Source organism: Pelobates fuscus, chromosome 1 (assembly GCF_036172605.1).
Source record: "Pelobates fuscus isolate aPelFus1 chromosome 1, aPelFus1.pri, whole genome shotgun sequence".
NCBI classification, from domain to species: Eukaryota; Metazoa; Chordata; class Amphibia; order Anura; family Pelobatidae; genus Pelobates; species Pelobates fuscus.
Genome location: NC_086317.1, coordinates 393,814,104 through 393,840,873, shown reverse-complemented (window position 1 = coordinate 393,840,873; position 26,770 = coordinate 393,814,104). Strand labels below are relative to the sequence as shown.

General features: G+C 39.9%; 1 protein-coding gene across 2 annotated transcripts in view; it reads left to right on the top strand.

Annotated features, from left to right (window-relative positions):
- Positions 1–455: 455 nt before the first annotated feature.
- MYO1A (myosin IA) overlaps positions 456–26,770 on the top strand; it is a 124,697-nt gene continuing 98,382 nt past the window's right edge. For both annotated transcript variants that reach the window (XM_063427250.1, XM_063427244.1), the window contains exon 1: positions 456–613. The gene's annotated coding sequence lies outside the window, so the exon portion shown is untranslated. The remainder of the gene's footprint in view (positions 614–26,770) is intronic.

Below are 26,770 nucleotides of genomic sequence, written 5' to 3'. Positions count from 1 at the left end.
ATTCATAGAATCATGGGAGTTGTAGTTCAGCAACATCTGGAGGGCCGGAGTTTGGGGAAGCCTGATCTAGACATTGCATTCTGCCAATCTCTCCGTATTAAACCTGCTAAGTACTACCAAAGACACTGTATCTATTGCTTAATCCCAAACTTGCTGTTTATTAAATCTGCTATCAAGCCCCCTGTACTAAATCATTGCCTTTTAATAATATCGTTGGTTTGGGTCACTTGTTGTATATAAATTAACAAATCTCACTGCTTTCTAGAGCCAGACTCACTGAATTAAATCAGTGTCACACTGAGCAATGAGTATGCACTATCACACCCGTAGTTTCTTCGGCTACCGGGAGGGGGTGCCACAGAGCAAAGTTAGGAAATAGGTGTGGTAGCCTTGTAGGGCGGTGTATCGCTTGTAGTAATGCCAATTTCTAAGTGGAGCTCGCAGAACACCATGGACAGCTCCACATGAGACGTGCATTCAGAGGTCTGCTCCAGGATTTTGGTGTTTTAGGCAGTTTGGGAATCCTGAAAGTTACCAACATTCTTCAGTTGCAACTGTAGCAAAACAAACAGAAACTGACTTCTCTGAATAAACCTTCCTGCTTGGTAGAAAGGTGAGTGTGGTTTACTGAGGGAGTCAGTGACAGATTCCCCTGTGATTCTCATGTTCAGAATGCAAGCAGACACCTTCTCTCTATGGGCACTTACAGTACTCATGTAACCATGTATATGCTATTCAGGGAGATTACAAGGGGGCTTTGCTCCTGCTCTAGGTTGTTTGGGAAAAAATTTAATTTGATTTGACTTTTGAGTTTCCCTCTGTGTGACTGAAGTTTAGAAATGTAATCTACAGCAGGAAAAGCATAAACTATCAGGCTTATACACACCCCACATCCAAAATAGGATGTGATAACACGCTCTACCATATATAATTTCTTTATAATGCATTTTTAGAATGAATAGTGTGATAGGCTATTTCTCTTAATGACATTCAGCCAGCAATTCAGGTAAAGTTATAAAGTGCTGCGGTGAAGTTTGTTCTAAAACGTGAAAAACTTGAGAATTCAAAGTAAATTTCAAATTTAAAGCCAGAGTTGCTGAACTGACAGAATAGTTGAGTGAGAAATTTTCCAACTTGGCTATTTTGACTTTAAATTTGAAATTTGCTTTCAATTCACCTTAATGTGGCTCTGTCACTGTCTGGGGCCATTGCAAAATGGTGACTACTTCGCTGGCAGTGCTGTGGCCAAGGGGTGATGGGAAAGGTGAGTTATACTTTTCTGAGCCTGTCCTTTGCTCCAGCCGCCATCTTCCTGCTGGTCCACTTTAGCTCCTGGTGCTTCTGCTTCAGAAGCTAAAATGAGTGCATGCGCAAGAGTAAAACACTGAGGTCTGTGGAGAATCACGCAGGACCCTCCATAGACGGACCCTTTCTCAGAGCCTTTTTCTCCCTCAGCTGTCACTGACCACTGAGGGTGTGTCAATGTAGCTCTGCCTCTTGTCAAGCGTAGGAAAAATACTAAAGGCAAAGTAATGCCAACTGTCTCGGTATATCTTTTTACTGGTTTGGAGTTTCAATTAAATTTCAGCACAGCCAGTGTGAGTATTTTATAAAGATTTTATCTTTATGAAATACTAATTTTGCATGGCAAGGTGGGGCGACCTAGCCGCTTGAAATTCTCACTATAGTGACTAAACCCGAATGTCTCCTCAGTGGAGTCTTACAGTTCAAATACTGTAAAATATAATACAAATGTCAAAATTGTTACTCACAAGGCTAGAAGTGGGAAGAATTGGCATGAACATTTTAACCCCAAAAAGTTAAACTAAAAAACATTTCTAAAGTAATTTTCCAGATCTGCTATTTGTGACTATATTGTGCAGATCCCTTCAATTTCCCCCAATTTCAAGTTTTGTGGATAACACCATTTGTCATTTTTTATTATAATGTACATTATTTCATCAAACATGAATTTATGCATTTACAACGTTATCATTAGATAAGTAACCTAAACAATAATCGGTTTAATTTCAGCTGTTTACATTAAATTTGCATTTTATATGGCAGACAATCTTTATTACTTATTAACGCCATAAAATTCAGGCAGACCAGGATGTTTATTCTCCAGATACTGATTATCATTTCTACTACATCTAATAAATACTTGTTATATAATATACATGCACTAGAAGTATAGGCAATGTTTGGTTAAAGGACCACTCTAGGCACCCAGACCACTTCAGCTTAATGGAGTGGTCTGGGTGCCAGGTCCAGCTAGGGTTAACCCATTTTTTTTTTTATAAACATAGCAGTTTCAGAGAAACTGCTATGTTTATTAATGGGTTAAGCCTTCCCCCAAATCCTCTAGTGGCTGTCTCATTGACAGCCGCTAGAGGCGCTTGCGTGATTCTCACTGTGAAAATTTACAATGCTTTCCTATGCGACCGGCTGAATGCGCGCTCAGCTCTTGCCGCGCGTGCGCATTCAGCCGACGGGGCGGAACGGAGGAGGATCGGAGGCAGAGATCTCCCCGCCCAGCGCTGGAAAAAGGAAAGATTTACCCCTTTTCCCCTTTCCAGAGCCTGGCGGGAGGGGGACCCTGAAGGTGGGGGCACCCTCAGGGCACTATAGTGCCAGGAAAACGAGTATGTTTTCCTGGCACTATAGTGGTCCTTTAACTTGGCACAATTGGAAAACAGTCCATTAAAGGGACATTCCACTGCCCCCAATAAGTAAATAAATTGTAAATTAATAGATAAGCCGCCATTTAAAATTTGCATGCATTTAATTATGCTTTTTTTTTTTCATTGGGGTAAATCTAAAAGCAGCTTGCAAAAGCTTCAGATCTCTTGTCTGCTGCCTCTGCAAGCCCTCCCTTTCTAACCGCATCCAAACTTTCTGTAGCTGTTCAATGATAGACTTGCAATGCAGCTCAATTAAAGAGTAGGTGTTCTGAGTAATTGTTGGCTCTTGAGTTTAGGAAGTAACAGGACGACTGTCTGACATGCAGGGTGGTGTAACAAGGTTAATTTAGAAAAATGCCAATTTGTATTGAAATATGCACTTTTAGTAAAATTTTGAAAAAAATACGTTCGTGCAAGAGGTGTGTGGTTACAGTGCCTGGAGTCTCCAGGCAACATCCCTCCATTTAGTGTTAAATCATTTTGGAGCAGTTTAACACTAAGTGAGGGTCCATGGCCACCTACAACCCAGCTTCCACTGGAGGTGTGGCTAATGTCAGCTTTGATAGGCTGAAAGTGGTCAACTGCCACTCTCGTCCTATCACTTTCACCCCATTACTTTTTAGGCTAATGCTTCCTCATTAGCCCAAGCGCAGGGGGTGCAGGCTGCTCTGGACTCTTGTTTAGCATTAAATGATTATAATTAATTAACACTGAATAAAAGGACAGCACCAGAGGACTCCAGACATTAAAACCACCTCAATAAGATGAAACAGTTACAGTGCTTACAGTTTTCCTGGATTGCCAGGAATTCTCTAAACACGTCATTTGTGACTCTGAGGTAATATGGACTTAAATGGTTTGTAATGTAGCTTGTAGCTCACACAAAAATCGATCGGAAAACTTTCTAGAATATGAATGAGCATGAAAGTGTTGTTCTGTACTATTGATAGTATATGGGCCCATTTTTACAATTACAGACAGGAAGATTATTGATTCATACTAATGTTCTGCGCTTTTATTCCACATTCAGGCTGCTTTGTTTATATAAATATAAGAAATGGGAAGTTTAAAACTGGGTTTTTGGATTATTATTTGTAAATATATTAGATCTAGAACACACATAGGAGGAGGCCTATTGTGGGATTAAGCATCTAAATTGCATACTAAAAGGCACATTGGCTTGGCTGAATACCATATTAACCTATACATTAGGAACTTTGGCTGTTAAAGCATACGCAAATAAATACAATTAGATATTTTTTTGTAGAAAAATATGCAAAAGTCAAATAATAAATACACGCGCGTCAGTAATTACAAAGAGATACATGCAGGTAGCAATTTGTAAATTATGTAAGCATAATAGTTTGCATTACCAATGGTTTCAACTATGCTTGTACCTCTATGAATCTATTGATGTGCATCTTTTTATTTTATTTTTTCATAATTACTTTTTTGACATGATTCTGTAAAGTAAACTTTGCCCTTTAAGTCATAGAAACATAGAAACATAGAATGTGACGGCAGATAAGAACCATTCGGCCCATCTAGTCTGCCCAGTTTTCTAAATACTTTCATTAGTCCCTGGCCTTATCTTATAGTTAGGATAGCCTTATGCCTATCCCACGCATGCTTAAACTCCTTTACTGTGTTAACCTCTACCACTTCAGGTGGAAGGCTATTCCATGCATCCACTACCCTCTCAGTAAAGTAATACTTCCTGATATTATTTTTAAACCTTTGTCCCTCTAATTTAAGACTATGTCCTCTTGTTGTGGTAGTTTTTCTTCTTTTAAATATAGTCTCCTCCTTTACTGTGTTGATTCCCTTTATGTATTTAAATGTTTCTATCATATCCCCCCTGTCTCGTCTTTCCTCCAAGCTATACATGTTAAGATCCTTTATCCTTTCCTGGTAAGTTTTATCCTGCAATCCATGAACCAGTTTAGTAGCCCTTCTTTGAACTCTCTCGAAGGTATCAATATCCTTCTGAAGATATGGTCTCCAGTACTGTGTACAGTACTCCAAGTGAGGTCTCACCAGTGTTCTGTACAATGGCATGAGCACTTCCCTCTTTCTACTGCTAATACCTCTCTCCCTATACAACCAAGCATTCTGCTAGCATTTCCTGCTGCTCTATTACATTGTCTGCCTACCTTTAAGTCATCAGAAATAATCACCCCTAAATCCCTTTCCTCAGATGTTGAGGTTAGGACTCTATCAAATATCCTGTACTCTGCCCTTGGGTTTTTACGTCCAAGATGCATTATCTTGCACTTATCCACATTAAATGTCAGTTGCCACAACTCTGACCATTTTTCTAGTTTACCTAAATCATTTGCCATTTGGCTTATCCTTCCTGGAACATCAACCCTGTTACATATCTTAGTATCATCTGCAAAAAGACACACCTTACCATCAAGACCTTCTGCAATATCACTAATAAAAATATTAAAGAGAATGGGTCCAAGTACAGATCCCTGAGGTACCCCACTGGTGACAAGCCCAAGCTTCGAATATACTCCATTGACTACAACCCTCTGTTGCCTGTCACTCAGCCACTGCCTTACCCATTCAACAATATTGGAATCCAAACTCAAAGATTGCAGTTTATTGATAAGCCTTCTATGTGCAACAGTGTAAAAAACAGGGCCGGCCTTAGGGGTGTGCGAGCTGTGCGGCTGCACAGGGCGCCATGGAGCAGGGGGCGCCCTGACAGCTGACACAGCTCACACATGGCCGGCTGTCAGGGGAGCTAAAGCAGGTACCCGGGTGGAGGTTAATTATTCTCCACCCGGGTCTATTTAAAAAAAAAAAAAAAATGGGGCTAATACCCAAAGCCCCTGCACAGGAAGAGGGATGAAAGAAGGACTACAACCAAGTGCATCCACTCCCCTTCCAGCCAAAATGGAAAGAGGTAAGTCTGTATGTATGTGTGTGTGTGTGTGTGTGTGTGTGACTGCCTGCCTGCCTTTAGGTGTGACTGTCTGTGTGACTACCTGCCTTTGTGTGTGACTGTCTGACTGCCTGTGTGTGTGTGTGTGTGTGTGATTGTCTGCCCGCCTGCCTTTGTGTGACTGTCTGCCTGCCTGTGTGTATGTGACTGCCTGCCTGTGTGTCTCCATGCCTCTGTATGTGTGTGACACTGTCCGTCTGTGTGACTGCCTGCCTGCCTGTATGTGTGACTGTCTGTGTGACTACCTGCCTTTGTGTGTGACTGTCTATCTGACTGCCTGTGTGTGTGTGCCCGCCTGCCTGTGTGTGACTGTCTTGACTGCTTGTGTGTGACTGTGTGACTGTTTTCCTGTTTGTGTGACTGCCTGCCTGTGTGTGTGTGTGTGTGTGTGTGTGAGAGAGAGAGTGACTGTCTGCCTGTGTGTCTGCAAGCCTGTGTGACTGCCTGTCTGCCTGTATGTGTGACTGTCTGTATGACTACCTGCCTTTGTGTGTGACTGTCTGACTGCGTGTGTGTGTGTGTGTGATTGTCTGCCCGCCTGCCTTTGTGTGACTTTCTGCCTGCCTGTGTGTATGTGACTGCCTGCCTGTGTGTCTGCATGCCTGTGTGTGTGTGTGTGTGAGACTGTCTGTCTGTGTGACTGCCTGCCTGCCTGTATGTGTGACTGTCTTGACTGCTTGTGTGTGACTGTTTTCCTGTTTGTTTGTTTGTGTGACTGACTGACTGTGTGTGTGTGTGTGTCTGACTGCCTGCCTGTGTGGGGGGGGAGAGGGGTGTGACTGCCTCCCTGCATGTGTGACTGTCTGCTGTGTGTAACTGTTCGTGATTGAGTGCCTGTAACTGTGTGTGACTGTTTTCCTTTAACTGTGTGTTTGGCTCTGTGACTGTCTACCTCTAACTGAGCATGTGTGACTGTCTGCCTGTAACTGAGTGTGTCTGACTGTCTGCCTGTAACTGAGCATGTCTGACAGTCTGCTTTTAACTGTTTGTGTGACTGTCTGCCTGTGCCTGTGTGTGTGACTTTATACAGGCAACATGGTGGGGAGAGGGGGCGGGGGGGCGCCGTGAAGTCTTGTCGCACAGGGCGCCTAATGGCCTAAAGCCGGCCCTGGTCAAAAGCCTTACTGAAATCTAGGTAAGCAATGTCTACTACACCACCCTGATCTATAATTTTAGTTACCCAATCAAAAAAATCAATAAGATTAGTTTGGCATGATCTCCCTGAAGTAAACCCATGTTGTCTCTGATCTTGAAATCCATGTGTTTTTAGATGTTCAACAATCCTATCCTTTAACATGGTTTCCATCACTTTCCCCACTACTGAAGTAAGGCTTACTGGCCTATAGTTGCCCGACCCTCCCTATTACCTTTCTTCTGGGACTACTCCTGTTAACAATGATTGGTTAAATAAATCTGTTAATGGTTTTGCTAGTACACCACTAAGCTCTTTTAATAGCTTTGGGTGTATTCCATCAGGTCACATTTACTTATTTTTCTTTACTTTTGACAGTTGAAATAGAACCTCTTCCTCTGTAAACTCACGTGTAATAAATGACTCATTTATCCTTTTTCTTAACTGAGGTCCCTTTCCTTCATTTTCATCTGTAAATACCGAACAAAAATATTCATTGAGGCAGTCAGCTAGACCTTTATCCTCATAACATGCCTTCCTTCTTTTGTTTTTAATCTAACTAATCCTTGTTTTACTTTTCTTTTATCATTTATGTATCTAAAAAAAGTTGTGTCCCCCTTTTTTACTGACTGTGCTATTTTCTCTTCTGTGTGTGATTTGGAAGCTCTTATAACTTGCTTAGCCTCTTTCTGCCTAATCTTATAGGTCATTCTGTCTTCATCACTCTGGGTTTTTTTATAATTACTAAATGCTAACTTTTTGTTTGTTTACTATTTTGGCCACATCTGCGGAGTACCACCATGGTTTCTTGAATTTTTTGCTTTTACTGACAAGCCTAATGCAATTTTCTGTTGCCTTCCGTAGTGCAACTTTTAAATAATCCCATTTCTCTTGGATTCCATTTAAATTGCTCCAGTCTGATAATGACTCCTTTACACATATTCTAATTTTAGAAAAGTCTGTTTTTCTAAAGTCTAAAACTTTTATTTTTGTGTGGTGTTACTCAGTCACTGTTGTTAAATTAAACAACACTGACCGATGATCACTGGATCCTAAACTTTCATCTACAGTAATATCTGATACCAAATCTCCATTTGTTAACACTAAATCTAGTATGGCCTCTTTACAAGTTGGCTCCTCAACGACTTGTTTTAGAGACAATCCCAGTAGGGAGTTTAGAATAGAAACATAGAAGTCCACTTGGCTGTGCTTTATCCTCTCATAATCTTAGGTCTACCAGGATTTCTGGATGTCCTTTATTGTTTAATATGAGATAGCTTATGGGGTTTTTCAAAGTCCGTGGGATATCATATCTGCTGATTGTATGTGAATGCGTATGAAATACATGTATTGCCATTTGTGATATGAGCAACAGTACCACACCCCTCCCATTAATCTTGGTAAGTGAACTTTAAAGTGAGCTAGAATTTTCCACTTAGTTCTACCCCTTAAATAAAATAAACCAATACCACATTTTTCCATGAAGTATCTCTACCGGGCCATGTTCTGAAAATAAATTTTATTTAAACCAGCTAACAACGTGTATCTGATCTCATATGTCATATTGATTGAAAACACTGTCATACATTAGGCCTTCTCATAGTGGTGATGGACATCCTTTGCATTTGCAGAAATACCAGCTTTGGTTGGCAATTTGAGTGCCAGAACACTGGATAATGCATCACCCACAATTTGGCATATACAAGGTTAAAAGCACTGATATATCCACCCCTGAAATGCAACATAGCAGATCTTAAATGTTACTTGATACAATGTGATCTTTGCACTTTCATGAGTTTTTATGTATTTATGACTTAGAGATGATAGATTATTTGAGAGTTTTTATTTGAGGGATAGATAAGATTAGTTTTACTATACTGACTTTAAAGTCAAAGGTAAATGTGAAGTCTAAAGTAGACAATTATGAATAATTTCATTGCCGCAGAAATTTGCAGAACCTTGTAATAGGTAAGCCTTCCATTTAATTTGTTGGAATCAGCATTTCAAATGATCACAATCTGCCAGAAAATATTTTTTTTCAAATGATTTATCTACAGAGGTCTATATGAATTTTTCTAGATAAATAATTTGAAAAATGTAACCTAATATTAAATCCAGGCCATGGTTAGACGATGTGATTCCAGTGTGTCTGCATAGATTACTGACATGTCTTTTTTTTATTAAAGACACTCTGTCTTGTCAGAGTCATCTTTTACTCTAATAATTGAATAATTTCTACATATTTTGCTACACACCTAATCTGTCCCAGAATGCTTTGCTGTTATAATTCAGAGAAGTCTTTAGGAAGACACACCCACAGAACTTAAGTTTGGATATCTTGCTGCCATGCACTGGAATAAGACAAAGAAATCCATTTTTTAAATTTATTTTTTACATAGAAAATGTCATTGATTTATTTGCAAATACATAGATAAAGTGAGTATGTAAATGCTCTAATTGAAGAAGCATGACAATACACACATGTTATAACCATTACTTGCATACTGAAAAAAAAAATACAGATACTCAAAACAGCAACATATTTTACAGGTGTCTAGTGTGTGCATGCACAGGGGAAAAAAAATCATGGTTGATGTGTAGTCTTATGCGGAAGTTGTTGTTTAAGGATTGTTTTATAGCTCCTATAGTGTTCAAAGTGCCTCTGGAGAGGCATACAATATGGGGAAAAAGACAATGTGTAAGCAGAAAGAGAAGATAAAAGCTATGAAAAGAAAGTATATCTGAGGTCTATAGTGGTTTGATTTGTGGGCAGTTCCATTATATGTGGCCATGTGTTCCTTTAAGTCCACATCCATGCCAGCTCAATGCTGAGTGCTCTGGAAGTATGTGACATGCACCATCACAAAATTATTCTATATAGAAATTCTACATTAGGGTAAGTCCCCTGAGGCTCCTATGGGGAAAGAGCCCAGTCCTCATCGGATATAGAAGTATTTCATTATTTTTCCCATCTGGCCTTACGGGGTTATAAATCTTGGTTAGACTCTCCCAGTGTTTTCTAACTCATGTTTATACTCTATCTAGTTAAGGTGTGTCAGGAGTATCATGGGATGGGGATGTAAAAGGCAAAGGTTCGCAGCATTAGCTTGGAGAAAGTGTCAGATTTGGATAAATGTATTTACATAATTTCTGAAAGGAGTGGAGAGTGGAACCTACATATAGAACACCCAAGACCTTGTTTACTCAGGACTGTATGTAGAGGCACTTAATACATCACTCCAGATAGGTAACAGGAGTACTAGTGATGAGCTGTTTTAAATTTCATTTTTACGTGACAGATTATACGATATCCAAAGAAGTATTGAATGGATGGCAATAGTAATGTGGTAGGTGGACGTAGTGCGAGGTCCTGAATAGGTGGATCACTCCTCAGGGGCAGATCAGGGAGCCCTCCATGTCCACACAGAGGAGTAGATCCATTGGGGCGAAAATAACTGCACACTGGGTGAGAATTGACACATTATGGTAGATGTGGCTGCATGACATCCCCAGACCACCCACAGTGTGTGTTATGTACATAGTCTTTCTACTTATTCTCTTGGGCTAACTAAAATTTACATAACTGTTAAGGCCTTTTTGGATTGTCATCAAAAGGAATCTTATGGGGGATGGTGCAGAGTAAATATAGCAGTTTAGGTAGTGCTGTCATCCTGAGGGTTTCTATTCTGCCAAGAAAGGTCAATGTGTTTCCATTTAGTCAAGCTATGTTGGATCTGGGCCCATTGTTTAATTAGGTTAAGAGAGACTATTGTCTGCATATTTTTGGGGATCAGTATCCCAAGATAAGTAAGGTGAGAATCTCTTCACTCGTATCTATACTTTTGGCATAGGACCACAACCACACTATCAGTGAGTCATATCGGCAGCGCTTGGGATTTGGACCAATTTATCTAATGTTATGAAAGTTGCCCAAACTCTCCCCTGGTCGCCTCGACAACTGGGAATGAGGTTTCTGGGTCTGACAGGACTACCAGAGATATTAGGGTTGGAGCGTATGATTATCTCTAAAGGTTCTAGGATAAGGTCGAATAGGAGTGACGAGAGTGGATACCTCTGCCGAGACCCATTAGTAATACTAAACGGGGCAGAATAGAAGCATGAGGACAAAATTAAAGCATTGGGACAGGTGTAAAGCAGTTTAACAGCAGTTTAACAGCATCAATCAAGTAATCAGGGAAACACTAGCTTTTCAACACCTCCCACATGTATCCCCAATAAATTCTATCAAACTCCTTCTTGGTATCAAGTGAGAAGAGTAGGCATGTCTGGGACTCTCAAAGGGTGTAATGAAGGATGTTGATGAACCTCAGGGTGTTGTCGGAGGGTTGTCTGTATGGGACCAAGCCCACTTTATCAGAGTGTAATAAATTGGGTAATAAATAGTTGATGTTGTTTGTCAAAATATTGACATAAGCTTTTGGGTCTGTATCGAGTAAGGAAATGGGATAGAAATTTTCACATGTTACCAGGGGTTTTCCTGGTTTTGGAAGTGTGATGATATGAGCCTGCAAAAATTCAGAAAAACTCAGTTGTGGAATAATGACTGGGGCAAATGGTTTATAGTAAAGAACTGAAAGGCCATCTGCACCAAATCATTTTCTAGGTTTTAGTGTATTAATGGTAGCCATTATCTCTTCCACAAACATTGGGCTGACAGGAACAATGTGAATCAGATATTTTGGGTAGGTGTAAATGGTCCAAAATGCACAAATCTTCTGTTCAATGGGCTGATGTAGTGTTTAGTCATGTTTCATGTTATAAAGTTTGGAGGAAAAGAGTGCACACTCCTGGACAAACTTGGCTAGGTTGTAAAGATTCTCCTTTCGCAGAATTTATGTATTGAATAGTGGTGTTTGTTCTCTGGGTTCTAAATTTACATGCTAGGTATGTGCCTGCTTAGTTTTTGTTACTGTAGTGTGTAAGTCTCGGCTTTCTCAATGTCAAGTAAGTTGTTGAAGATGCAATGTTGTGAGATGCAATCATTTTTAACAGAGATGGGTTGGGAGAGTATATGTGAGTCTGAGCTTATGTCTCTAGTTCTGATTCTAGTTGTGAGATCTGTTTAAGAGGTTCTTTCTTAACGGTGCTGTCATATTTAATTAATTCTCCCAGGAAGCAGGCCTTTTGTGCTTTCCAAAGGATGGAGGCTGAAATGTCTGAGGTGTTATTAAGAGTAAAATAATCCTTCAAAAAGGTGGTGAAGTACACCTATGTTGATTTGTCTGATAGTATGGAATCATTAAGACTCCTGGAGCCCTTGCCTTAGAATAAATTGTGCTTGGTTAGAACCAAGATGATGGCATCGTGGTCCGACCAGTGTATCGGGGTGATGTCACACTCTGCTACTCTTTGCAACCAGAAAGTGATCTATCCGAGAGTTGCTGTTTTGGCAAGCAGAAAATAATGTATACTCTCACCGAGGAACTCATGGCCTTCCACGCAAAGGAGTGACAATGGGAAGTGAGACTCCAGCGATGTGAGACTGCGAAGGGTGGATTTGGTATAATTTGATGATAAATCTACCAGCAGGTTGGGGGCAATGTTGATATCACCACAAATTAAAACATGTCCTCGAGCCTGTGTCTGAATATTGTTAAAACGTGCAGTGAGAAATTGCACTTGTTTGGAATTGGGGGTGTAAAGGTTAACTATTGTTTCTTGCACGTTTTCTAACAGAGTTATTCACTAAAGTAAGAATTTTGAAGAGAATTCAAAGTGAATTTCAAATTTAAGGCCAAAGTAGCCAAACTGGACGCATAGCTGACTGAGAGAATTTTTCTAGTTCAGCTATTTTTACCTTGAATTTGAAATTCACTTCATTCTCTTCGAATTCTCAGTCTAGTGAACAACTATGTCATTATCCTCCTGAATCTGAAGAGTAAATGAAAGACTCATCCTTTGCTCAGTGCCTAGAGGATTATCAGTTATACTTTAATGAAAAGGTCTGTCTAATAAAAAATCTGGAGCTACCATTAAATCACATGTTCCGAGCAGGCCATCATGGTACTTCAGTCGTGAACAGCCTTTATCGGCAGGCTGTTTTGATATGCAAATGGTGGAGATATCTCCGCAATGGTTGTTTTTCTTTCAAACAGTAAGTGGGTGATTATCCACATAGCTTGGTATTTAGCGTTTGTTTGTTCTCTGTTATTTGCCTTTGAACAGACCTAATCTAAATTGTGACAATTTATCATATTGTGGTTTCCATACATATAATAGCATATTAGAAGCAATTTTATTAACATAATTCAACAGCATAGTATGTAATAGTCTACACCCTTGAAGTTTTCTTGACCCATTATATTTTTCATAATATCATGAACTGCATTTCTTGCATATTTTCTGTATCTTCCCTTGCTTATCTGTGACATGGTTAATTAGTCATCGTTTACTTATCTGGACAATTAATGTTAATGTGTGAAAGGTTTGTGGGAAGGGAACTAGATCATGTATCTAAGTCCTGAAGTGTTTCTAGAATAGGTGTAATAGTTCAGTATCCAAATATTTTGAATATCGGAATTTTTTTTACCTGCATTTCTTTTTCAAATGTATTTTATTTTGTATTTTGTATTTTTTTTTAAATGTACTACAGTTTGATGTGAAATAAATAATTTAGAAAACAGTTGACTGTGACGATGCAGCTGCAAGCTGTGCTGTCAGGCCAGTGATATTGGCAGAGGAACACTCAAGTGTTTCGAATACAGCTGTTTATTTCTTACACTAAAGTGTTCCTTTAACCCCTTAAGTGTGACATGTCATGATTCCCTTTTATTCCAGAAGTTTGGTCCTTAAGGGGTTAAATGGGCACAATGATTTATTTTTTATTTTTTATTTTTTTTGGATGATATCTGCTGCAAGTTTCTTCCAAATTACAATAAAATGCAAAACATTCTATTGCATTTTAGCTTTACCTCTTTGTCTCACTCCTCCAGCAAATGTAGTGAGACATTCAAAGTAAAATTATTGGATACAGGTAGTTCTCTTCTAGCTTCCTGTGAGAACTGTATACCAGCTGTGCTCCTGCATAACTGGATCAGCTTAAATTAGCTTTATTCATAAAATAAAAAATGAAGCTACTTGCACAGATTAATGAATGCTTGTATTTGCTTACATACACAGTTTATTCATATTTTAAATCATTTTTTTATGTAAAGTATATTCACAACTTAATATGTCATAAATGTCTGCTGTTCAGAGTTCATGGAATATGCTCAGCCTCCCAATTTAAAATAATAGGAGGACCAGGATTGGCCTCCTGAGAAGTTTCTTCCACATCCTGGTGATTGAAGAATCTGTTGACGCTTTTGTATCTAAGTTGAGGCCTTCAAAAGTATTGTATATCTTTTATTTTTCCTTCCATTTAAAAAAAAAATAAATATATAGTTCATTCTAATATTCTCTCGTGCTACCAAAAAACATATCCCATTATTTTCAGTTATTCTACATTTACACAATAATTTAAAATAGACTACATTTAAAGAAAAATATAGTTGCATTTTTAGGGTTGGTGACAGTTTTGATTTTACTCAACACAATAAAAGCTATTGGTGTGGAAGAAAGTATACACCTCTGCTACCCAATCCTATAGTTACTACTTTGCCATTGCCACCAGCTTTCATGAAATCTTCTGCGCTTTTTGGCAGGCTTAGATTTGATGCAAACAATACAGTGGTCTTTTCTTAATATAGCAAACTCAACTAACTTTTAGTTAGGTAATAGCTATTAAAATGCAATTAACACAGCTATGACAGTTCCTCGTTTATACAGAGAGAGCTGTGAGTGAAATTAACACCAATGGGCGTTCCTGCAGGATAGATTTGACATATTTCCGGCCTCTTAATTAATGTAATGTATCCCCTTTACTGTTCTTATTGGAAATGTGTTTCCTCCCATGAGAATCTGAGTGAACTGCCAGAAAGGTAATTAAACAGGTATCTTTTCCATGCACTGCTTTTTATTCCTGATATAGGCTGCATGTTTCTGCCTGTGCGTATCTGTGCGTATTAGTGTCTCTGTTCCCTGTTATGTTGTCAAGATGCAAGAGCATATTCAGAGTTGCTGCACAACAAGGCAACAGTGATATTCTCAAAGATAGGGAGGAAACAAGATTCCATAAAAGGAAACTGAAATGAATCAACACAAATGGGGAGATATGGGGACATACTGGAAGAGAAAAAGGTCAGAAAAAGAAATGAGAGAAATGTTTGAATCTTAAAAAGGTTTACTAAACGCTTTTACTAGCACAATTACTTTTTGTTATTCATATTACCTGTCTCATTTTCCAAGATTACAACATGCTTAACCTGACTTTATATATCTAATAGGAATGGCGTATAGTTTTGAAAGCATTGTAAGTTTATAAATTAAGTAAAAATAGATGGATGATTAGATGTCCTGCAGCCAATACTTAATTATGGGCATTATTAGACAGACCCCAACTCTAGTTAGTTTGCATAGAGAGCTCATTGCCACGTTAAAGGAACACTGTAGCATTTGGAACTCACACATTCCGTAGTGTTTGTTAAAACAAGTAAAAATAAATGTAACACATTTCATGACATACTTCGTGCCAGGATGTTTACTATACAGAGCTGTTCATTCACAATGTTTCCGTAGCGTTGTCCTATTTTTTAATGATGCATTGTATCCTGGATTTTACATCCTTCCTCCTAAAGAGATTGAAGTCTGTAGACCAGATGTGGGTTACTGGGTATACCATAATTCAGGCTCATTAGCTACTGTATAGTGAAAATCAATAGAATCTACCAAATTACCAAATGTATTACAGAACAAATCGTCACTGTTTTGTTGGTGGAAGTTCCATTTTGCCTCACTCCAATAAACTCTATTGATGTAAATAACTCCTTCTCTCCCAACCTCATATATATACACAGGCTAACTTCAATTTTGTATTGCAAAATTTAATTAATGTTTGTTTAGGTCACTTTCCTTTCAAGGGATACTATAGGCACCAAAACAACTTTAGCCTAATGAAACAGTTTTGGTGTATATATCATTCTCCTGCATTCTCCTACAGTCTCCTTGCTCAATTCTTTGCCATTAAGGAGTTAAATTACTTTGTTTATCCAGCCCTAACCACACCTCCCTGCATGTGACTTACACAGCCTTCCTAAACACTCCCTGTAAAGAGTCATCTAATTTTTACACTTCTGTTTAACTTAGAATTTCATATCTTGCACTGTTAATTGAGCAGTGAGACTTCAGTCATGATCTATGCACAAAAACTACTTCATTAATAGAATGATGTTTTGTTGACTATAGTGAAAATTACTTATACTTTTTCAGGCAGGATTCTTTCTCTCTCTCATATTAAAGATATGGTGCCTTTATAATATGTATACTGTATATATAAATAAATATATTCAATCTAATTCAATCTACACTAAATAAATAAACAAACACTTAAAAAAGGGAATTTGGAGAAATACATAAAAAAAAAAAATAGAGGACCGCACATGTCCCAGAATGCAGCTAAAGGTGCTTATCCAAAATGGAGCAATCACAAACTTCACAAGCCATAGTAAATCTAAAAAAGTCCAGGCAGGGGGCGGAGCTAGCGAGCAACCTAAGCAGACGTGCGAGCACTGAGCTCTGGGAGAAATCCACTCACAAAACACAAAATCGGCGGTTTCAAAGAGCCCAACCACTACCAACGCTGGTCGGAACACAATGGGACGTAAATCCAAGCAGCTCCATAAAGAGGCGATGCCCTCCTCTCAAAATATTGGCGATTTACTCAGAGCAATGCCGCGGCCTACCAAGATGGCGCCTGCGCAGGAAGCTTCTGATTACTCCTCGGCAGACAGTATGGAGGAGGCTGATGAGGCAGCGACAAGGAGAAGGAGCACGAGGAGAGAGAGCACTCCACCTCCTGAACAAATGCCGGCAAGCAAAGCAGACATCCTCCACCTGCTCAAGGAGCTTAAAGCTCAATCTGCAGCAGACGTGGCCCTAATCAGGGAAGATCTGGGCACTATAACAGCCCGTATACAGGCAGTGGAGGTGAATGAAGCTGCTACAACAGCCAAAATTGAAACCCTGCAAAGGAAAATGGCCCAAATGAAGAGGACCAGCACTATTTTGGAAAATAAGGTGGCAGCACTAGAAGACGCTAAACGCCAGCGAAACCTTAAGGATAAGGGGGATACCAGAAGCTGTGCAAGACCCTGAGATCACACACTACTTACGCAGATTACTAGCCTCCCTGCTACTACAAGCGAAAGCAAAATCCATCTTACTGGAGTTTCATTTTCACATACATAAACCACCAAGAGCCCCAGCTGATGTCCCACGGGACCTACTCATCTGCTTTCAATCTCTCCAGGGCAAACTACTAGTACAAGAAGCTGCCCGAGAAGCTAACACATATGAATTTGAAGGCTCGGAGTTATCATTCTATAACGACCTCTCCAGGGCAACAGTCATATGGCGACACTCCATGAAAGAAGTCACCCAAGCGCTGAGAACCAAAGGGATACAATACAGATGGGGCCCAGGATGCAGGCTCTCTGTTAGCAATGGAGGCAAAAGAGTACACATCACCCAAGCAAGTGACTCTGTAGCATTTCTACAAACCCTAGGGATATCCCGGGAAGCCACAACGAGCACTGCCTCCGCAGCAAAGACCAGCGTCCACATCCAAGATATGGGACGTCAGGAGAATCCAACCCTTCTTCCCGAGGACAAACGGCGCCACAGGCACTCCTCAGCCGAACACCTGAACGCCGCAAGTACCCTGCAACTTGGACTGCATGTAATAGAGGACAACCCCTTAGGCTACCACCCTCAGACATTGATATATGTCCGATTCTATGCCTGATCCCACATTTAAAATCCGTCTCCAGTGAGCCCATCGCCCAATAGACCACCCAAAACTGCATTACCATGTACCTCCCAGATAGCTCATACCCCCCAAAAGGAAGCTACCCCTAGCAAGCAAACGTTTATTCGTCTTACTATTACCTTGCAACCACGAATTGATAATATTACGTATAATTCTCTGTATATCACTGTACCTATGCTTTACCTAAACTGTTGTGTTTACCTGTTATCTGTGATTTTATATGCAAAAGTTGCATCTAAGAAGTAGCAAAAATATGTGAGATAACTGTACAACTGCTATGCTACAATAAAAAAAATTATAAATTAAAAAAAAAAAAAAAGTCCAGGCAGGCATTAGGAGACAGTCAGAATATGCAAGCAAGGCCTGCTCCTTCCATCATTTTCAATGATAGTGCTTTATATATAGGATATTTAGAATATGTTGTACAGCTTAAACAACTTATTTTGAAAGCTGTAGAGCATGCTATTATTTCAGTCATCAGTAGCTTTATTTGTATTTTTAATTAAAGAGAAAACCTGTATACCTAACTCTAAATTGTTCTCCTCTATATTTAGTCAGCCTCTGCCCCAAATCTAAATAAAAATTGAAAAAAGAGATTTTACTTACCTTTTTTTCCAGCACCGAGATTATATCTGTGCTGTGACGTCATACCAATGCTTCTAAATGTCCAATCTAATTGCATGACGAAAACCGGAGGTGCAGTAGCACTGTGCTCCTATTGGAGGTTAGCTGTGAGAACTAAGTTTGACCCAGTTCTTGCGGCGTAAACACTGCTAGTGGCGGTCTACCTGAGGAATATTCCAATGTAAGCATTGCTATATCTAGTAAGCAGCAATGCTTTACATTGCAGGGTTAAAAGTAAAGGACCTCTGCACCCACACCACTTTATTGAAATGAGGTGGTCTGGGTGCCTTTAGAAGTTCTTTAGTGGTATCAGGTTGGCTCCTCGTGAGCACAATTATTGCACAGCAGAATTGTATGGAAAGATAGAAAACCTTTAGCTGTATTTTTTCCTTTAGTTGTCTTACAACTTCCTAGTATGGTGAAAAACAGGCTGGATGAGGTGTTTTTTTGTTTGTTTTTGCTAAAACAATGCATGTGGGAACATGCTAAAAAAAGAAAAATGAAAACAAGATGATTTTTGCAACTTAAATGTCTGGATTGACACTTTAAAGAGGTACTGCCACATTCATAAGATTTTTAGTGTTCATAGTTCAAGTTTATAATGTTCACTGTAGTTATTGTGTTTACAGTGTTGTGTAGTAACTCTTTCTGGTAAAACATGAAACATAAGTGCATATAAAATCAGCTTACATCTCATGATTGAAATTGTGCAATGTTTGAAAAAGCCGTTTTAAGATTTTCCTTTGTGTTACATAGTTTTTTGTTGGCTCCTGCTGTACAAGTAAGGAGTATTACAGGACCACTCAGACCAATTCATGGTCTGGGCACAGTGATGCTTTAGTTTTAACCCTGCAATGTATCCTGCATCAAATACATGCGCAATATCCTCCCAATATTTCCCTATGGAGAAGCATTAGATTGGCTGAGAAGATCAGTCTTGATGAGCTCAGATAGGGAGGCAGAGCGGCTGCAGCGAGGGAGTAAAGGTAAACAATACTCACCTTCTAAACCCCCAGAGGGGGAGCTAAGGCCACATTTGCTTCAGTTAGTGTTGCTCATTGCAGGCCACTAAAGATTTCCACTGAGTGTCACTCAGAACTCATTTTAGAATTTTGGAGTTACCGTATTTATCGGCGTATAACACGCACCGGCGTATAACACGCACCTCATTTTAAGAAGGAAATTCCAGGAAATTTCCCCCCCTCCCATTGTATTCCCCCCCTCATCCCATAGTGTCCCCCCCCCTTTCCATAGTATTCTCCCCCCTCCTCCCATAGTATTCTCCACCCCCTCCCATAGTGTTCCCCCCCTCATCCCATAGTGTCCCCCCCTTTCCATAGTATTCTCCCCCCCATAGTATTCTCCCCCCTCCCATAGTATTCTCCCCCCCCTCCCATAGTATTCTCCCCCCCCTCCCATAGTATTCTCCCCCCCCTCCCATAGTATCTCCCCCCCTCCCATAGTATCCCCCCCCTCCCATAGTATTCTCCCCCCCTCCCATAGTATTCTCCCCCTCCCATAGTATTCTCCCCCTCCCCTTGTCCCATAGTGCACTTTCCCTTGTCCCATATTTACTTACCTGTCTTGAAGCGTGGGCAGACTTCACAGCGCGCACCGCGGTACAGGAACTTCAATTTCAGGTTCCGGTTTCCGGCGGGACTGAAAGGAAGTGTGCACTTCCTTTCAGTCCCGCCGGAAACCGGAACCTGAAATTGAAGTACCAGTACCGCGGTGCGCGCTGAACACCAGCCCACGCTTCAAGACAGGTAAGTAAATATGGGATATCGGCATATAACACGCACCCATCATTTCCCCCCTATTTTCAGGGAGAAAAAGTGCGTGTTATACGCCGATAAATACGGTAATTCAAAGAGTCAGATATGCAATGTATATAAAACTTTGTATCTCTTATCTTAAAAAGACATAATTGACCTTGTTTTAATTATATTTATATATAATGCATTAAAAAATCTACAAAAGAAATTCAGACAAAATAAACTATAATAAATTAAAATACTCACATTTGAATTTTGTTAATTTTCAACTCTTGTGCAGGCAAAAGAGAGTAGACTTGTGCATTTAGTTTCAAACGGATCGCAATTCATCTGAAATTGTGGGCAGTAATTGACTGCACTAATATTCCAAACCTCAAAATGGCATATGGAGGAATCCCGAAACCAAAAAGTGATGAATGAAGGAATTGTTTTGTTTATATGGTGAATAAATATGATATGTAAACATATAAATATATATATATATATATATATATATATATATATATATATATATATATCTATATATATATATATATATCTATATATATATATATATATATATAGGTATATATATATATATACCTCACTGATGAGGCCTAACAAGGCTGAAGCGATTGTCTGGGGTTGCTGTCTCTCTCGTACAGAGGGAGCCTGCAGTTTGGATTTGTACCAGGCCCGGACTGGCCATCGGGCATACCGGGCAAATGCCCGGTGGGCCGCGATGGCCGTGGGGCCGAGGCCGGCAGGGGAGATCACAGGATCTCCCCTGCCAGCCCCTGCAGGGCCAGCGCTATCCGAGCGCCGGCCCTGCTGTGTGCCTCCATGGGCCGGTGGGGAGATCAAAGATCTCCTTCACCGGCCCAGAGACAATTCTAAGCGGCCGCCGGCTGAGGAGTGTGGCAGGGAGGAGAGGACCGGTGGAGCTCTAGCCAGCAGCTCCGCCGGGTCCTCTCACGAAGTCTGAGCGTTGCCGCGGTTACAGCGGTTACAGCACCCCCAGACACACAGCACCCCAAGACACACACAGCACCCCCAGACACACAGCGCATCCTCAGACACACAGCGCATCCTCAGACACACACAGAGCACCCTCAGACAGACAGCACCCTCGCTCACACACACAGCACACACACACACACACACACATATATATATATATATATATATATATACACATATATATGTAATATATAAAATAACCCTCAGTGAGTTAACAGACAAAGAAAATTAGAAACCTAGAATGTGACGGCAGATAAAAACACCCTCACACACAGCACCCCTCTTACATACACACACACTGCGCCCCTCACACATACAATACGTCCATATAAATATATATATATTTATATATATACATATATATATACACACTACAGCACCCCTCACACAGCACCACTACACACATTACACTCCAGATACACGCTAGATCCCTTACCCTATATGCACGCTTAATCCTCTACACACACACACACACACACACAATCTCCTATACACACTCTGCACCACCTACACACACACACACTACATTCCTAATTGTTTTCCCAGTTCGGCCCTGATTTGTACTTCTCTTTTGGGTGGGATTAGTCTGATATGCATATGGCACAAAATGAGCCAAAAACAGTCTGAACTGTATGGGGATCCACTGACGGGCAAGCTATTTGAGCTATTGTTAATTCTCACTTCTCTTGTGCCTTGTTTTAGCTTGCTGATCTGTGAACCAAATGGTATGAAAATGGGCCTATTAGTGTACTACAAAATGTATACATGATATTTATATTTTGCAGTGCTATACATTTTCACTCCTTTTTGTTTTATTTAAATCGTTTTTTTCCCTGAAAAGAAATCCAGACGAGATGCCAGCTTGGGAGAGGGAAGACATTTGGGAAGCCACCGCTTATAATACCCTCTTCAGATGGTACCTCACCCCACTGAGGTTAAGACAGATGGGGAAAAGCAACACAGATCTTTGATGGAAAGGATATGGGCTTAAGGAAACCTATCTCCACACATTGTTGGAATGCACACAAATAGCACACTTATGGTCCCAGGTAGCACAACTAGCGTCCAGAGTCTTACACGCAAACATACCATTAGACCCATGGACCTGGCTCCTTTCTAAACCAATCGCAAACACCCCAAGGGTACAAAACAAATTGATTGCCAAAATGGCACTAGCTACAAGACGCGCGCTAGCAGGAAAATGGGGCAGCCCAGACATACCCAAAATAGAAGTTTCAAAAGCTAAGATAGAAGACGTCAGGACAACAACACCCCCTACTGATGCACCCATCACCCCAATATGCAGAACAAGAGTACACACACCGCAAAATCAACCATCACACACACAACATCGCAAGACCTCGTAAGAGGGCCCCCTGCACACTAAACAAATCCACACCATTCCCCCAAATATGGAGCACCCAAAGACACACAAAGGAAACACAATGCCACGCTTGCTATCGACAGAGCACATCACCAAACACACAACATGAGACCAACAAAGACGGTAACCGGGCACAACCGAAAAGGGCACATAAACAGAAAGTCAATCATATGCATAACTCAAGACTTAACCACCCACACCATGTTGAGAACGGGCACACCAATTGAGCCCCCAATTGACTAAGCGTTAAACATCACCCCACTACCCACTACTACCCACACACTAATATACTGAAACTAGATATCCGCTTCAAAATACCGGTTACTATATAATTGTTGATATCTCCTCTTTACAAAGAGGGACACTTTCATTTTAGGGTAGTGAGTTTGGATATGGCTAGGGCCGGGACTTTCCTGAAAAAGTTTAAGTAATTTTCTAATAACACTTTAAGCTATTACAATGTAATTTAGAACACTAAAACATATCTTATTTAGACAAACTGATTTCTAAACATATTTATTGTAGTTTAACCCCTTAAGGGAGGCAATTGTGCAATTTCTCAACCAAAACAATACCTAGATTGTGAGCTATATGACTTTTCAATCATAATTTACCTATTTTGTATTACGTGCACCCACATTCATATGCCATTAGGGCTTTCATTTCTTATCAAATATTTATATATGAAACATATATATTTTAAATTAGGAAATGTTGTTATTTTCCAAATTCTGCATGGCATTTTATCTATGAATGTCAAAACGTTTTACTGCTCTAAAACACTACCCCACATTTGTGTTAGATGATTTCTCATGAGCAAAACAATACCCCCATATTAGGTTTTATGGGGTTTTAGAAAGTTATAGGGTCAATTATAGAGCTTGCAAATTGAATTTTCTGGACTTTCTGCCTGGATTGTCAGGCAGGTCCCTCAGTATATAATTAATAAAATCCCATAATTATGTAAAAATAATACTTAAATCTACACATAGAATGAAATTTAAATTCTGATGAAAGTCCAGATTGGGACTGATGCTGTAAAGTGACCGAACTTTTGAAATAAACTAAAATTCTGATCCGAGTCATGTAATTGGGGTGTCATCGCAATCACATGATTCAGATTGGTAGAATTGGCTGCAGCGGAACTACCTCAGTGACACTGGAGAAGTCAATTTAAGTTGCATTTTCAGTTGAATTTCGAAAAAACACTTGAAGCATTCGTTGTGTTGAACAATTTAAATTGCTTTCATTTAATTTGTACATTGCAAACAGCTGAAAGTCTGTAACTTTTGATAATAACCCTGATAGTCAAAGGGGGATTGAATAATTTTTATTACAACTGTATATATCGCCATACATGTTTAGTATTCTACTAACGTGGGCCTGTCATGGTCAACATCCAGTAGTGTTTTTCTAGAATGACTGATTGATTGAGAGGCTACTTAGCAGGGCTCGAGTCCTGCTGGAAAGCATTGGAACGGCGTTCCTGCACTTTTTTCAAAGCAGGAACGCCGTTCCCGCTAGTAATCCTGCAGGACCTGCCCTGCTACCTGCACATGGGGGCCAGCACACTCTGTGTTCCCTCTCGAGTTGCAGCTCATATTTGCGAGACCCGCGGGTGTCAGAGCGTTGCCACGGGTTAGAGCTGGAGAGGGAACACAGAGTGTGCTGGCCCCCGTGTGCAGCGGCTGCCTCCCACCACCGGACCACCAGGAAATGAGATCTTCCCCCTCCCTGACAAAGTAAGAAGGAGGGAGGGGGAAATAAAACAAAAAAAATATATATACACACATAAATTGGAAAAAAAAATGCTTACCCCCCAACACACACATATCATCCAGCACACACACACATCATCCAACACACACACCATCCAGCACACACACACATACATATCATCCAGCACACACACACACACACATTATCCAACATACATACACATCATTCAACACACACACACAAACACACCATCCAGCACACACACACACATTATCCAACACACATACACATCATTCAACACACACACACACACCATCCAGCACACACACACACACACACACATCATCCAACAAACACAGTACACACACACACCCACATCATGCAGCACACACACACACATAATCCTGGACACACATCATCCAGCACACACACACACACACACCATCCATTACAAACACACTACATTCATTATACTCTGCACTCACCTCAAACACAGTACATTTATAATACACATTGCACTCACTATAAACACACTACATTCATTATACACAATCTACACTTACTACAAACACACTACATTCATTATACACACTCTGCACTCACTACAAATTCAGTACATTTATTATACACACTCTGCACTCACTACAAACACACTACATTCATTATACACACTCTGCACTCACTACAAATTCAGTACATTTATTATACACACTCTGCACTCACTACAAACACACTACATTCATTATACACACCCTGCCCTGCACTATATGCATAGGAGGGTACGTTTTTTTTTTCGGGGGGGGGGGGGAGAGGTGGCGGGAATCTTGGGTGAGTTCCCACACTTTTTTCCTCAGGACTTGACCCCTGCTACTTAGTAATTTTACTGATCTCAGTGAGGTCAGAATTCCTATAAGGGATCAGAGCAGTACAAAACCACCAAATTTGGGAAATGTCCCCAAATCTACATGGTACAACTTATAAAACATTGATTAAGTAGACTTTCTATTTAAAAAAAATAATACGGAAAACAAATCGTATATATTTTATACGCATACTAAAAAGGTAGCTTTTAATTGCTGTCAAATCAGTCGTTTTTAGTCACCACCGTAACATGTATATTTATCGGTATCTATTGTTTATTTGCTAAAAAAAAAAGCCGTAAGTTAGGTCTATAACTCTCTCTTTGAAGGAGACATCTTAATAAATTTTCATACCTCCATTGCCATGTTTATACAGCACCGTCTTGATAACATTGTTATCACAGATCAGGCATATATGACTTGGTGTAATCACATTCCATGTTCCCTAGATAAGATGAGGTATAAGATATGTGTTGCTCCTCTCTGGTCCTAGTTACTTATCGAGGTGAATTTGAGTGTCAGAAGACTTAGTGTGTTCTTTCGAACAATACGGTTGTGGCAGACATTGGAGACTAGTTTAAAGTAATTCAAAATCCATGAGTTTCAAAATCCATGTGTTTGGTCACCATTAATGCGCGTGACAGTAACTGGATCTCGGAAATGTATTCTGAAGTCAAAATCTGCTCTGGCAATATATGCCGAGTTGACACATTCATGCGGGACCCGCCTCTTTGTATATAAATGTCAATTAGAACTGATTAGAGTTCAGATAAACTTGAGTGCACATTGCACTTTTCTGTCTGCCTGTTTCTAGTCCCTGCAATAAACCTTTTTCTGTTGCTATGTATTGAGCTAAAATAAACTATTGCAGCCTGTAAACCGATGATAAAGAAGGCAATATTATTGTCAGAATATGAATGAAGATAATTTGCAAGCCATGTTACACTGTAACCAATTCTTCAATATAAGAAAAAAACAAAACAAATGCACCATATTATATCATTTATTCAGAGGAGTGTATGTGTGTTATGTAAAGATAAAGTGTTAACACAAATGCAAAATGGCATATTTGGTATTTGTGACTATAGTTGAGTTGTGTTCAATTCTCAAAGCATTGGTGATCTTCAATAAATAGGTTCTCAAAGCCACTTAGTATTTTTTTTAAGGTTGAAATTAGGGACTGTGACAAGTGGAGCAGAGATTGAAGGGGACTCTTACAATATAAATTTGTCTTCTCCACCTCCAGCGCTTTGACCAATCTCTTCTACATATGGCCCTGCTTGTGGATGCCTACCTGTCAATCAGTTCTATGGCACAGGGTCTATGCGGAAACATTGACTGACGGATACATTTCCAAGCACAGTGCAGAGATCGAATATTATGCTTTTTAAAAAGAGCATCAGTTACATTTACCATGACAGGTACAGCACCTGAAATAATTTCTCAAGCTCTGAAAGCTAAAGGGTATCCCTTCTCCAAACTTAGATTGACCTGTACAGGTGTGAGCACATACACAGCTTTAATTATTTAACAGCCTATTTGCATTCACCACACATGTGACACACGGACGCTGTGCTCTTTCAGTTCTGACCTTTAAACCATATCGAACTACACAGAAACAAACAGTTTATTATTCACAGTATGCAAACTACATAGTGATAAAATCATTTGCATTACATATTTATATATATATATACATATGCACACATAGAAGAATAGACAGTGCAAGCAGTTCTACCAGTGCTCTTATGTATT